General features: G+C 31.4%; 1 pseudogene; it reads right to left on the bottom strand.

Moving 5' to 3' along the window:
- Positions 1-10,269: 10,269 nt before the first annotated feature.
- Positions 10,270-10,388, bottom strand: LOC118601424 (annotated as a pseudogene).
- Positions 10,389-11,642: the final 1,254 nt, after the last annotated feature.

The following is an 11,642-nucleotide window of genomic DNA, read 5'->3' on the forward strand; positions in this document are numbered from 1 at the left end:
GGTCTTCCAACCAGGAGAGTAATAAAAATTCTTGGACCACACCTATAATCTCAAAATTCTGGCTATGAAGCTCCAAAATCTATAAGCCAACAAGTCTTCCAGATGATTCCAAAGCACACTAACTTTGAAAACCACTGACCTACATCATACACAAAAGACCTGGGTTTACTCTTATGGAAACCCAGGTAATTATCACACACAAATTATCTTCAGCCTGATATACTGATATACTGATTCACTATTCATGAGCCAATCACTGGGGAAATGAGAATGAAATAATTCTAATTAGTCTTTGAAAATAGGACTGTTCTTGTAGCTGGAGGTGAGATTTACCTCATCCAAACTTTATGATGGTAACACAATGAGAAAAGAAGAATGGCGTTTGTAGAGAAAAATGACAATTTCCATTGGGTTCAATTATAAACCCAATAGGAATAAACTGGGTAACAAAGAAATTGACCTAGGAGTCAAAATAATATATTAAGAGTTTTTTAATGCTTACTGCTCTTCTGTATACCTTAAACTAGGTACTGTGAGGCATAAAAGGCAAGATGCAATCTAAATGAGGAAGCATGAACTAAGAAATGCTCATCAACTTCATACCTATTTAAGTATTACCTATTTAAGTGATACCACAAAAAATATATACTGTAAAATTTTAGAGGAGCAAAATAATAATAACAATAACAATAATAATAATAATAATAAAGATGAAAAATTTACTGACCGTGAGAAAGTGGGGCCTGAGCTGGAACTTGATATATTCATGGAAAAATAGATACTAAGAAAGGAGGAGACAGTCGTTCTTAGTCTGGTTGAGTGAACTCCAAGGATTTGAATATAAAGACTCAGAAGACAAAAAAAAGATCAACTAGCCCTACTAAAATAAATCGAGGAACTAAAATGGGTTAGACATAGTTGGGCCAAATTATGGAAATTCGTCAATGTTAGGTTATAAAGTCTGGATCAACCCTATGAGGTAGATATTATTATCAACATTTTAAAAGTGAGTCACTGGAAGATAATTTTATTTGTCAAGTTCACACTGCTAGTAAATGGAAAGTTGAAGTGTAATCTCTAAAAGCTGAAGTTAGGGGAGAATACCTAGGAAGCTAATCCAGACATATATTAAGGAAGGTCTAGTCCAGGGTAGTAGCAGTGAGAATCACACAGTCATGGAGATCGGTGGGTAATTCATGGAAACATATTTTTAAGCTAGAAATATTGCCAAGGAAGAACAGAAGCAATTGGTGCCAAGTAAAAAAAAAGTAGTAAGTTATAAGAGAGAATCATGAATTCCAAGTAGGAGTGATCAGAGAAATATTAGAAATATACGTGTGAGGAAAAGGTCAGACTGAGAAGAAAATGTGAGTTTGTATATTTTGAAGTGATAGAGGGCCATTCAATTGAAATACAAGAAGGTAGAATGTAAAAGTTCTGAGTATGGACTTTATTGCCAGATAATATGAGATGAAACTCTGTCTCTGTCATGAGACCTAAGTGGTCTTGGCCAATCTCAATTAGCGCTAGTTTTCTTATTTAGAAATGGGGATAATAACAATACCTAATTAACATTGTTATTTTGAGCATTAAAAATAAATACTTAAAATATTCTGACACATAACACATGCTCAATAAATATTAAGCATTTTTATACTTATTAATAAATGTTTACATGACAGTTTCAGATTTAATAATATATCATATCCATAAATATAAAAGTTGAAATCTTATAATGAATGAAGACTCTAAGGAAAAAGTTTAAACATGAACAAAGAAAAATTATGACAGGCAACAACCCACATCGTAAACATAGGTAAAACCAGGAATGAAAATATTCAAACCTCCGAATTTAATTCTAATCTTAATTTAAAAAGACTACTGACATATAGGAATAGAGCCATGACTAGCCCTATAGGGAAGGCTAACATTTATTGAGTACTTATTATGTGTGAAACATTAATATATTATCTCACCTAATAGACTATTCTACTATTATCTTCATTTTGTATAAGGGGACATTATGGTATGAACTATTTTATAAGTTGCTCAAAGTCACGCAGCTCATATAATATAGAGCAAAGATTTGTCCACCATCTGACACTAGAATTCAGATGCTTAGGTACTGGACTATATCCTGTACTCCAAACTGTATATACAGAAATATGAAAAAAATACAGTTGAGTGGCCGTGGACAAATCTTTTTAATACCCCATCAAAATTTAAAAGTATAGTAGTTTGAATAATATAATCTATGAAGTCTTACTCTAAGAATCTAATAGCTATCTTAATACTTCAAATTTAAATTCACCCCAAATTGATCTTAAAGAGATCATTTAAAATTCATTTATGTTACTTAACAATTTTGCACTGTTCCATTTTTTTTCTTCAGGGAAGCATGGCTTTGTAATCATTTATTTATTTTGGAGAATAAAAGTTATAGTGGACAGAAAAACATCAGAGACCTTACAGGCACAATTAAAATATAATTCTGTTGAAATATATAAAGAACAACCTACCAATTAAGACTCTAGAGAGTTTTAGAATAATATGTTGTCTGTGTACAATATCTTTTCTTGAAACGTCTCAGTGGACTTTATTATGAATCATAATTAAGCTTCAGAACATCTCTGTGAGTTAGTTGGTAACATTTTTTTAACCCTTAGAGATGGTAAGAATATTAATTTTTCAAGGTCATTCAAGGAGTCAGACGCTGAAGTAGAAATAGAATAAAAGGTTTCTACCTCAAATCAGCTGACAAATATCACCATAGGTTTACAAAGTGATCGGCAAAGAACATTAAAGTGTCAGAGAAATCATTGTTGAAAAAAGAAGTATACCACAGAGCGGTCAAAGAAAGTAATTTTAAAAGTTTTAATTTTTATAGTTTAAGGTATTTTTACCTCTACGCTCTCCACATACATCCCAGTTGCTCCATAATTCAAAATAATACTGAAATTAAGAGGAAAAACATTCTAAATTGTATTTCTAAATATTACATTCTAACTGAAATATCAGTGATAGAAAGAAAAAATTTCATATATAACCATGAGAGAAATAGTATAAGAGGTATTTATTCTATATAGAGTCCTGGAAGTAAATATATAAGCCAACAAATATATTTTCTCCAATTTGTAATGGCATGATCATTGAAGTTTAAAACAAGAATAAAATTAAAAATAAAATATAAAATTTAAAAATTTAGTAGCAGGAAGCAAAAGACTTTTATAAAATGTTCATATCAATATCTAAAAAAATTAAAATTTGATTTTGGAATTTAAATAAAATAAAAACCGAGAGTTTGCTGCATCCAAAAAAAAAAAAAATAGATGGTCTTCTATAAATGTAGGATATCTAATTTATTCTAGGCTCAACCTGAACTACTTTGCTCTCCTTTTTATAGGTCTTTCTATGGGTATGTAAAAGGACTGATGATATGAAAATTTACTGATTAAAATAAGTTGAATTTAATGATTCTTCTCTAAATCTGTGTCTTGACTTTGCCCATAATATTTTAAAATACATATGGTGACATGGCGCAAATAAAGCTTTTAACTCGAATTTTACCAAGTTAAAGAATGGAAACACAATTCTGTCACATTTGTTATCTAAAAACAACATAAAATCCAATGCATCTAAAAATCAATATAAATTTCAGAACAAAATTTTAATATTACTAAATCCATACATTTAATTAAATATACAAAATTAGCCTTTAATAGATTTCACATGGTATAACCAACACATTAGTAATATAATGGGGTTTCGAGATAATTATTTCTCCGAAAGTCAGACTTGTCTAATTTCTCAGAGTTACTTGAGGTACAGTTAGGATGAACCTCAAGGTTATGACTCTGCACTATAAATAATAAGCTGTTTCTTTTTCTTTCCGCATAGATGCTTTTGAGAAACAGTTATGATCAAATCACCAGATAGATATTTTTTCAAAATGATGTATCAATTTTGTGCTTCTACCTCATTTTACCTGATGAAATGAGTGTCAGATAATGAAAGTACATAAGAGTAGAGGAGATTCCAGAGAATAAAGTGATTGCTACAACAGTACGATGCCCTAAAAAAGATACAAAGGAATGATTCATAAGAATTCTCTGAATAAAGCCAAATTTTCAACATAAAATCTTTTCAATCCTAGTCAATTTGCAATCAGTCTGATTTCTCTTGACACTCTTTGAAGGACAAGAATTTAAACCAGTTTTTAGTTCTCTGCAAAACCCATTTTCACCCTCACAGTACAGCTAATACTTAATCATTCCATTAAAAAAAAATGCTAGTCATCCAACCTTCAAAACCATGCAGTGGTATAAAAAAGAAAATATTTTAATCTATCACAAAACAGAATGTTCTTAGATAACACTTAATGAGCAATTTCTATGTGAGAGGGACCATACCAAGTTTTACGTATCATTTTAGTGGTGGGAGAGTGTATAGTGGTTAAGAAGACCAGGAATGGAATTTGTCTGATGTTGATAAAGTTGATCTCATCATACTTACATTGAAAGCATTCTATGTCCAAATAAGTCCTTAAATTACCTCAGAGGGCTCTCTAGATCTTTAGATATGTTTGCTATGCATTTTTTTACTTTTACTAACTCTATGCTTTATGATTAGTTCTCAAAAATATTAAAAACAACACTGGAGCTTGAACAGCATGGTAGGCAGAATTCTAAGTTTCACATTATTACAATTACAGCCCTTTAGGATAAATGTGCTATATAACCATTCCCCTTCAGTGTAGGTTAGGCTTGTGAATAGGATACCATAGGATAAGATACCACTCTTGTCATTAGGTTATGCTATGTGGCAAAGGTTAAGAAATTTTGCAGAAATAATCAATGGCCTTAATCGTTTGCCTTTAATTGAAAGTGAGATTGTTCTGAGTGAGCCTGGCTTAATCAGGTGAACGCTTTAACTAAAAGCAATGGAGGGGTTCCAGAAGTCAGAGTAATTCAGTGCAGCAGAAATGTGTTTCTTTGGGCCTTGATGAAGCAAACAGACATACTGCGAACCGCCAGTGGAGATGGCCTTGTGGCAAGGCTCTAAGGATAGCCTCTAAGAACTGAGAGTAGTTTCTGGCCCACAATAAGAAAACCTGGACTTCAGTCCTATAATCATGAGAAACTGGATTCTGCCAAAAAAGAATAAGTATGAAAGGGGTCTTTGAACCTTGGATGAAACTGTAGTCTCAGCTAACACCTTGGTTTCCAGCCTGGTGAGATACTGAGCAGAGCAGCCAGGTATCCCATACCCAGACTCTTAGTCCACAGAAACTGTGAGACAATAAATTTGTGTTATTTTAATCTACTAAATTATATAATTTATTGCTCAACAATAGAAACTAATAGAACCAGCAATCTAATTTTTGGCACAGTTCTAAATATTTAGCTCGGTTTGGGTCCTGTGTACATCTCTAATCTCATCTGTTGAGTAAAATACTTAGGGAAATACTTTTGTGGTTATAATACAAATTGTGAAGGTTACTACTGTAAATGAATTTTATAAAATTAGATTACATCTCCCTATAAGAGTGTACACTTAACAAGAAATAATAATGTACTAATTTTTATTATAAAATTTAAATAAATAATTTTAAAATATTAATGTTATATATTTTGCTAGATACTCTTTTTGTAGGGACAAAAAAAAAAAAATAGAACCAACCCTAAATGAGTTTATAATATGAATGAGAAAAAACAATTGCCTTAAAATTTACAAAGTGGCTTTTTATACAAACGTTATATAATTCTCAACAGCCATTGGCTTCTGTGTTTTCTCCTGCTCACCTCCACTGTGAAACTAGAGAAGACAATGCTTAACTCTTAGCTTAAGGCAGCCATGTAACAGAATTTTGCTTCTCGAGATTCAAGTGGAGTTCTGCTGCTGCTACTTTCTCTCTCTCTCTCTCTCTCTCTCTCTCTCTCTCTCTCTCTCTCTCTCTCTCTCTCTTTCTCTTTCTGTTTATTCCTTTCTGGAATTCCTGGAAAGGTGGTGACCATCTTGCAGCCATGAGAGAAAGGTAAATTAACTTCACAAATATGTCAAACATCTATTTTTACACTTATTTTTAGTGGATAAAAATCTATTTGTTTAGGCTGGTATGGAATGAGTTTTCCATTACTGGTGGCGCGAGTTTTTATAACTGTCAAATTACAATTTCAAAAGGCACTGTTCATTCATGCAGAGTGGAACCTAGGAGGCTTATAATCTGTTGTTACAAGGGGAAAAGCAGTACAGAATGGGAAAATCTCAGGTCCATTCCTCGTTTCCTCATCTCTTCATCTATGCACACGAAGCATTCAGGGTCTTATTTACTTTATTGTACTCCCTACACTTAAAATAGAATAAAAGGCATCATGGAGAAAAAATTCAATTTGATTATATAAAATATAATTATAAATTTTTTAAAAAATGAAAATGAAATATATCATAGCAATAGCTATTGAAAGTGCTTGTTTTGTTTAATCAGTGGTTTTTTTTTCATACCCTTCATTCTTTCAAAAACGGGATATGAGGTGGTTTTGAGAATATGTATATCATTATAACAGGTAATAATTAGTAAATTAAAAGGTCAAAATTAATGGATTACATGGTAAAATTAAAAATACAATTAGAAGAAAAATACCATAATATTCTATGTAATAATTAATAATAATCTGTAGTTCAACTCTTAACTTCTTAAAGAAAGAAGAATGACAAAATCAGCTTCAATATATATAGCCAGTGGCTAATGATTTTATTTCTGAGACTGAGAGAAACACTGCATAATGCTTATACATTTACTTAGACAGCACCCATTCATTGAAAGGAACATCCCATTCCTAATAGCTGGTTCTCACAAAACAACTTGAAAGGACAATTCAGCAAATGGCCTTCACATGGAAAGACCTCATTAAGTCAATAAAGAAAACATTAAAACCCTAAAAAAACATGGACAAAGACTATGAATCTTTAATTTTTATATTGAGGACAATAGATGGTTTATACAAAAAAAAAAAATGTTAGCCACACCCTAGTAACCCAAGATATATGACTATAGTACAACTCAGAAAGATTTTCTCATTGCCATCTGCATTTAGGATGCATTTAAAAATATGTACATCCTTTGACACAGAAATTCACTTGAGGAAAACTATTCTAAGAAATTAAAGCCAAATTTTGGATTCTCTTTTTTTGTAGTATTGTTTACAACAACAACAAAATCACTCAAAAGTGCCTTAAATGCCTTATAGATATTTGTTCTCCTTAAATATGTTTGTTAAAAACTTTGAAATTACTTGGTAAATAACTACAATTTTGAGAGAAAAATTACTCTGATACTGGGAGTGATTTCAATTATTTTAGGATACAAGCATATACATATACATATTTTAATCTGTATATGCAGAATATAACTTAAAATATGAACATGTTAATGTGGATAAGATTATGAATATATAATTATAAATAGACTTAAAATAGTACTATGATTAAAAAGTAATTTTTGGAAAGAAGTCATATGTCTAGCACATAATAAATAATAACTGGTCATGTTGTATATGTTGTTTTATGTTGGTTAAAAAAAAAACTGAAAGGAAATTAAGCAAAATTGTAGATCATTATTATATTTGGTTAATGGGCATGTAGCTTATTTATCTTCTCCCTACCTTCAAGTTAAAATTGCTCATGAAGAGATCATGAAGAGAAAATATTACTTCTAAGGAAAATTAAACTCTACTTAGGTGAAATATGCAATACCAAAAACACATTCTTTTCCTCTCTCTTTTCCAATCAAAATCATAGTAACTTAGGTTGTTCATTATGGTCTAGGTTTTTAAAACAATTTTCTCTAAGTTGAGAATGCTAGTTCAATTTAACCCATAATAGAGTATGTATTGAAACTGAGTCAATTTACAGTTATAAAAGTTCTTGTCCCCCACCCCAAATCAACCCAACAGAGCATATTCTCTTTGCAATAAGTATTATTTAACTATGTACATCTAAAATAAAACCTACTGTTATATGACTATGAAAATTTAGGAAGAGAGTAGAATTATCAAAGTTTTAATTAATTATAAATTGGAACAGCAGTTACTGATTAGAAGTCTAAATAGTTCAATCAAAGAGTTTTAATCACAAAGTAATATGAGCACATCATGAGTATCTAAGTTACACAATTGGGTGTGAGACTGATAAAGCTGGTAAAGACAATGATTTGCACAGTAAAGTCATATTAGAGTAAGCATCAAATCAAAGCTGTTTTTTAAAGCAAAGTTATACTTACCAAAAAAATAAAATATCAGTTAAAAATGCATGCTTATATCTAGAATATGAGGTAAACCTCAGGAAAGCAAAAGCCTAGTCAAGTGGAAATACAATAAAGAAATATTACTACTGAGAAATGGAATAGAAGGTCATTCTTTAATAATCATTATTTGGGAAAACGGAAGTTATTAGTGACCTTTAAAAGAGCAATTTCAGAGTTCACTGAGAAGAAAATAGTGATTAGGAGATAAAATCAGTAAGAATAGACAATTCCATGGGTCAGTTGGAGAACTGGAGTTGAGGAAGTTTTGGGGTTTGTAATTTCCTTCCCTATTTGTAATAAAGGAGAGGCTGAAATAAGCTCCTGTTTGGAATAATATGTACCACCCTTATCTGCATCATTCTGTGTAAGAACATTCTGTACTAGATCTCAAAGGAATTGGTCTCACTTCAGTCTGCTACCAACTTTGTCTTCTTAATCATGATGAGATTAAGAACCTTAATCTCAGGGACTCGTATAAAATGATGGGGTTAACCTTCTATATACAACATTCGATGGCTTCCGCATTGACATCATTTACAGTTTTGAATCTTAGGTGTGCCAAGCCATATTCTCTATCAATTACTCTGTTTGACTAAATCTCAACGGAATTTGAGATACTTGCAGAAGTGAGGCAGGAGACTAGGTGAGAATATAAGATTTGAGACAAAAACATTATATATAAGACTGATAGATGTATAACAGTTATTTGAATGTTATAATCTCATTTAATTTTATAAGTACTAAAATTATTCCTAGCTATTGATATTAACTTTATAATTCCAATTAGTAGTCTTATAATGTCACAAACAGATAAATTGCTTCCAAAGCATGTGTAGTTTAAAACTGAATCCTCAAAAGCTTTGCCTAAACTGAACTAAGTATTAGACACAGCCAATTACACTCTCCTTTAAAAACTTTCTTTTCTTGATTTCTGTGGATACACATTCTTCTGTTTTGTTCCTCTGCCTAACAGAACATTACCTTTTAGTCTGGTAAACAAACAAACTTTAAGTAGGGCAAATTAGGATCTTAATTTAGGGAATAATTTTGACCTGTTTAGAAGCATAGATAGAATTTTTATAAGCAGTGGGAAGAAAATACAGAATTCCATTTGGAGATAATTTTTTATATTTCAGAGCAAAGAATGAAGAGATTAGTAAGAACTCAATATTTAAATTTTGAATTCATGTTTGTCAACTTAATTAACAAACATGAATTCAAAACATTAATTTCCTTTTTTAAGGAAAATATGAACAATATTCTACTTCATTTCTGAGAATAGAAAGACATAAAATCCTTCAACGATAGTACAGATACATCTTAACCTTCTTTAATGTTAAGGAGAAATGCAGGCTTAAATTTATTTCAGACGAGTTTTATTTTTCCTCAAATAATACTCGAAATAGCTTAGAAATGCTAAATTTTGCCAAGTAATTAAAATAATTGTCATTTAATTATCTTTTAAAATGAAAAGCAGGAAATACCATACACATATCTACAAATACTAAAGGAAGGAGAGATGGACAGACTGTTACCAATAAATGTTTAAGTTAAAAATAACTTATAATGAATAATTTTAATTGACTCACATGTCACTACAACTCAGTGAGTCTTGCATCTCACAACTGGTCAATAAATATGTAATGAATCGACAGAATCATAGAGAGAACATTTAAAGAAAGATTCTACAATACCAGAAACCCAGTTCTCTTTTTTAACAGTAAATATTTCAATAATGAGAGAAAATTCTCACTGTCTTTAAAACTGTTACTTAAATAAAAGAATTGATGTTAATTATTGAACTCAAACAACTGTGAATCCAATCTAACTAATATTTGTCACTGGAATAAATATCGGTGGGCACAAGATGAATATTACCCAGACGTTTGTACTGAAAAAGGCATGGAAAAGGGCAAAGTACGATGAAAATATAATGAAAGTTTTTTTTTTTTTTTTTTTTTTTTTTATGCCTACAGTACCTGGTATTCCTAAGTGGTCTCCCATCCAAGTACTAACCAGGCCAGACCCTGCTTATCTTCTGAGATCAGATGAGATCTGGCAAGTTCAAAGTGGCATGGCCCTAAAAGTTTAAGGCATAAACTGTTTTGAGTGTTTGAGCTTACATTTTTGGCATAAACTGTTTAGAGTGTTTGAGCTTACATTTTTATTAAATGCAAAGTAAATGTCTAAGCCTTTCAAAAATTCCAAGTTGAAACATTTCTTCCCTCCTGGCTATTTGAAGTGTAGGACCAGGTTGATATGTGTCATATCAAATGAAACAATGAAATAAGAGGTTTTATGGCAGCAAGATAGGTCAATCTGAAGTGGCCTAAGATCCCTAAGCAGAGAGGTACCTGCTTGAATGAACTCAGCTGAGTGACGAAAAGCACTCCAGTGAAGCAGACAAGACACTTCTCTGCTGACTCTCCACGGACAACCTGGTAAAACCTGTTGATTCAGAAACTCTGGAAACGTGTACTTCGGATTTGTAGCTTCTCCAAGTAGAACATATTAGGTAAGAGGAAGTTCAGGAATTTGTGCTCAGGCAATATTCCTCCTTAAATCCCTTACAAATTATACTTGAATTTTGCAAAGTGACTTCCAGTAAATTATAAGTGGAAATAGTCTCCAAAAATGGTTATGAAATATGTAAATGCTATAAGTGACTAAGAGTTCTTAAAATTAAAGTTTACTAAAGAAATAAAAATGTAAAGAAATTATATTACACATACACTCATACACACACACACAAAAAAAGAAAGTCATCTAAACTAACTTAAAGGTCTGGTCAAGTTTTGAAACAATAATTAGTATGATTTCTTCCTTATTCCAACCATTACTAAACAGAGACATGAGAATTTATTGTCATTCAAGAAATAACTCAAGTAACATAAAGACTGTTATTATCAGTGATAATAAAGTGAGTTGTGCTATGTACCAGTTTAACATAGGGAATAAAAGACACATATAATTAGGAGCAATCTCTAGATATCACCATGAAAAATTGGTGATTTCTATCACATTACACAAATTAGCACTCTACATTTACCATGGTTTCTTTATCCGATAAACTTAGATATTTGGTTTTATTAGCAAACTGAGAAGGGTTTCATTTCTCAAGAAGTTCCCAAAAGCTGAAATAACTAACACACGAAGTCATGTTGTTGTTTAATTGATTTAAAATGAGAAATACCCCTCTCCCAGGGGGTGGCATAACCATGCAGTCAGATCTAGACAAGCAGTTTCTACTCAGATGGATGCTTGTCAGGGGTGACATCAGAAGAAGGAAAGACAGATTAACACAGCTGAGACTGGAATGATCTTGCCAATGGGACTGGGA

The sequence above is a fragment of the Rousettus aegyptiacus genome, unplaced genomic scaffold (genome assembly GCF_014176215.1).
Source record: "Rousettus aegyptiacus isolate mRouAeg1 unplaced genomic scaffold, mRouAeg1.p scaffold_m13_p_3, whole genome shotgun sequence".
Taxonomy (NCBI): domain Eukaryota; kingdom Metazoa; phylum Chordata; class Mammalia; order Chiroptera; family Pteropodidae; genus Rousettus; species Rousettus aegyptiacus.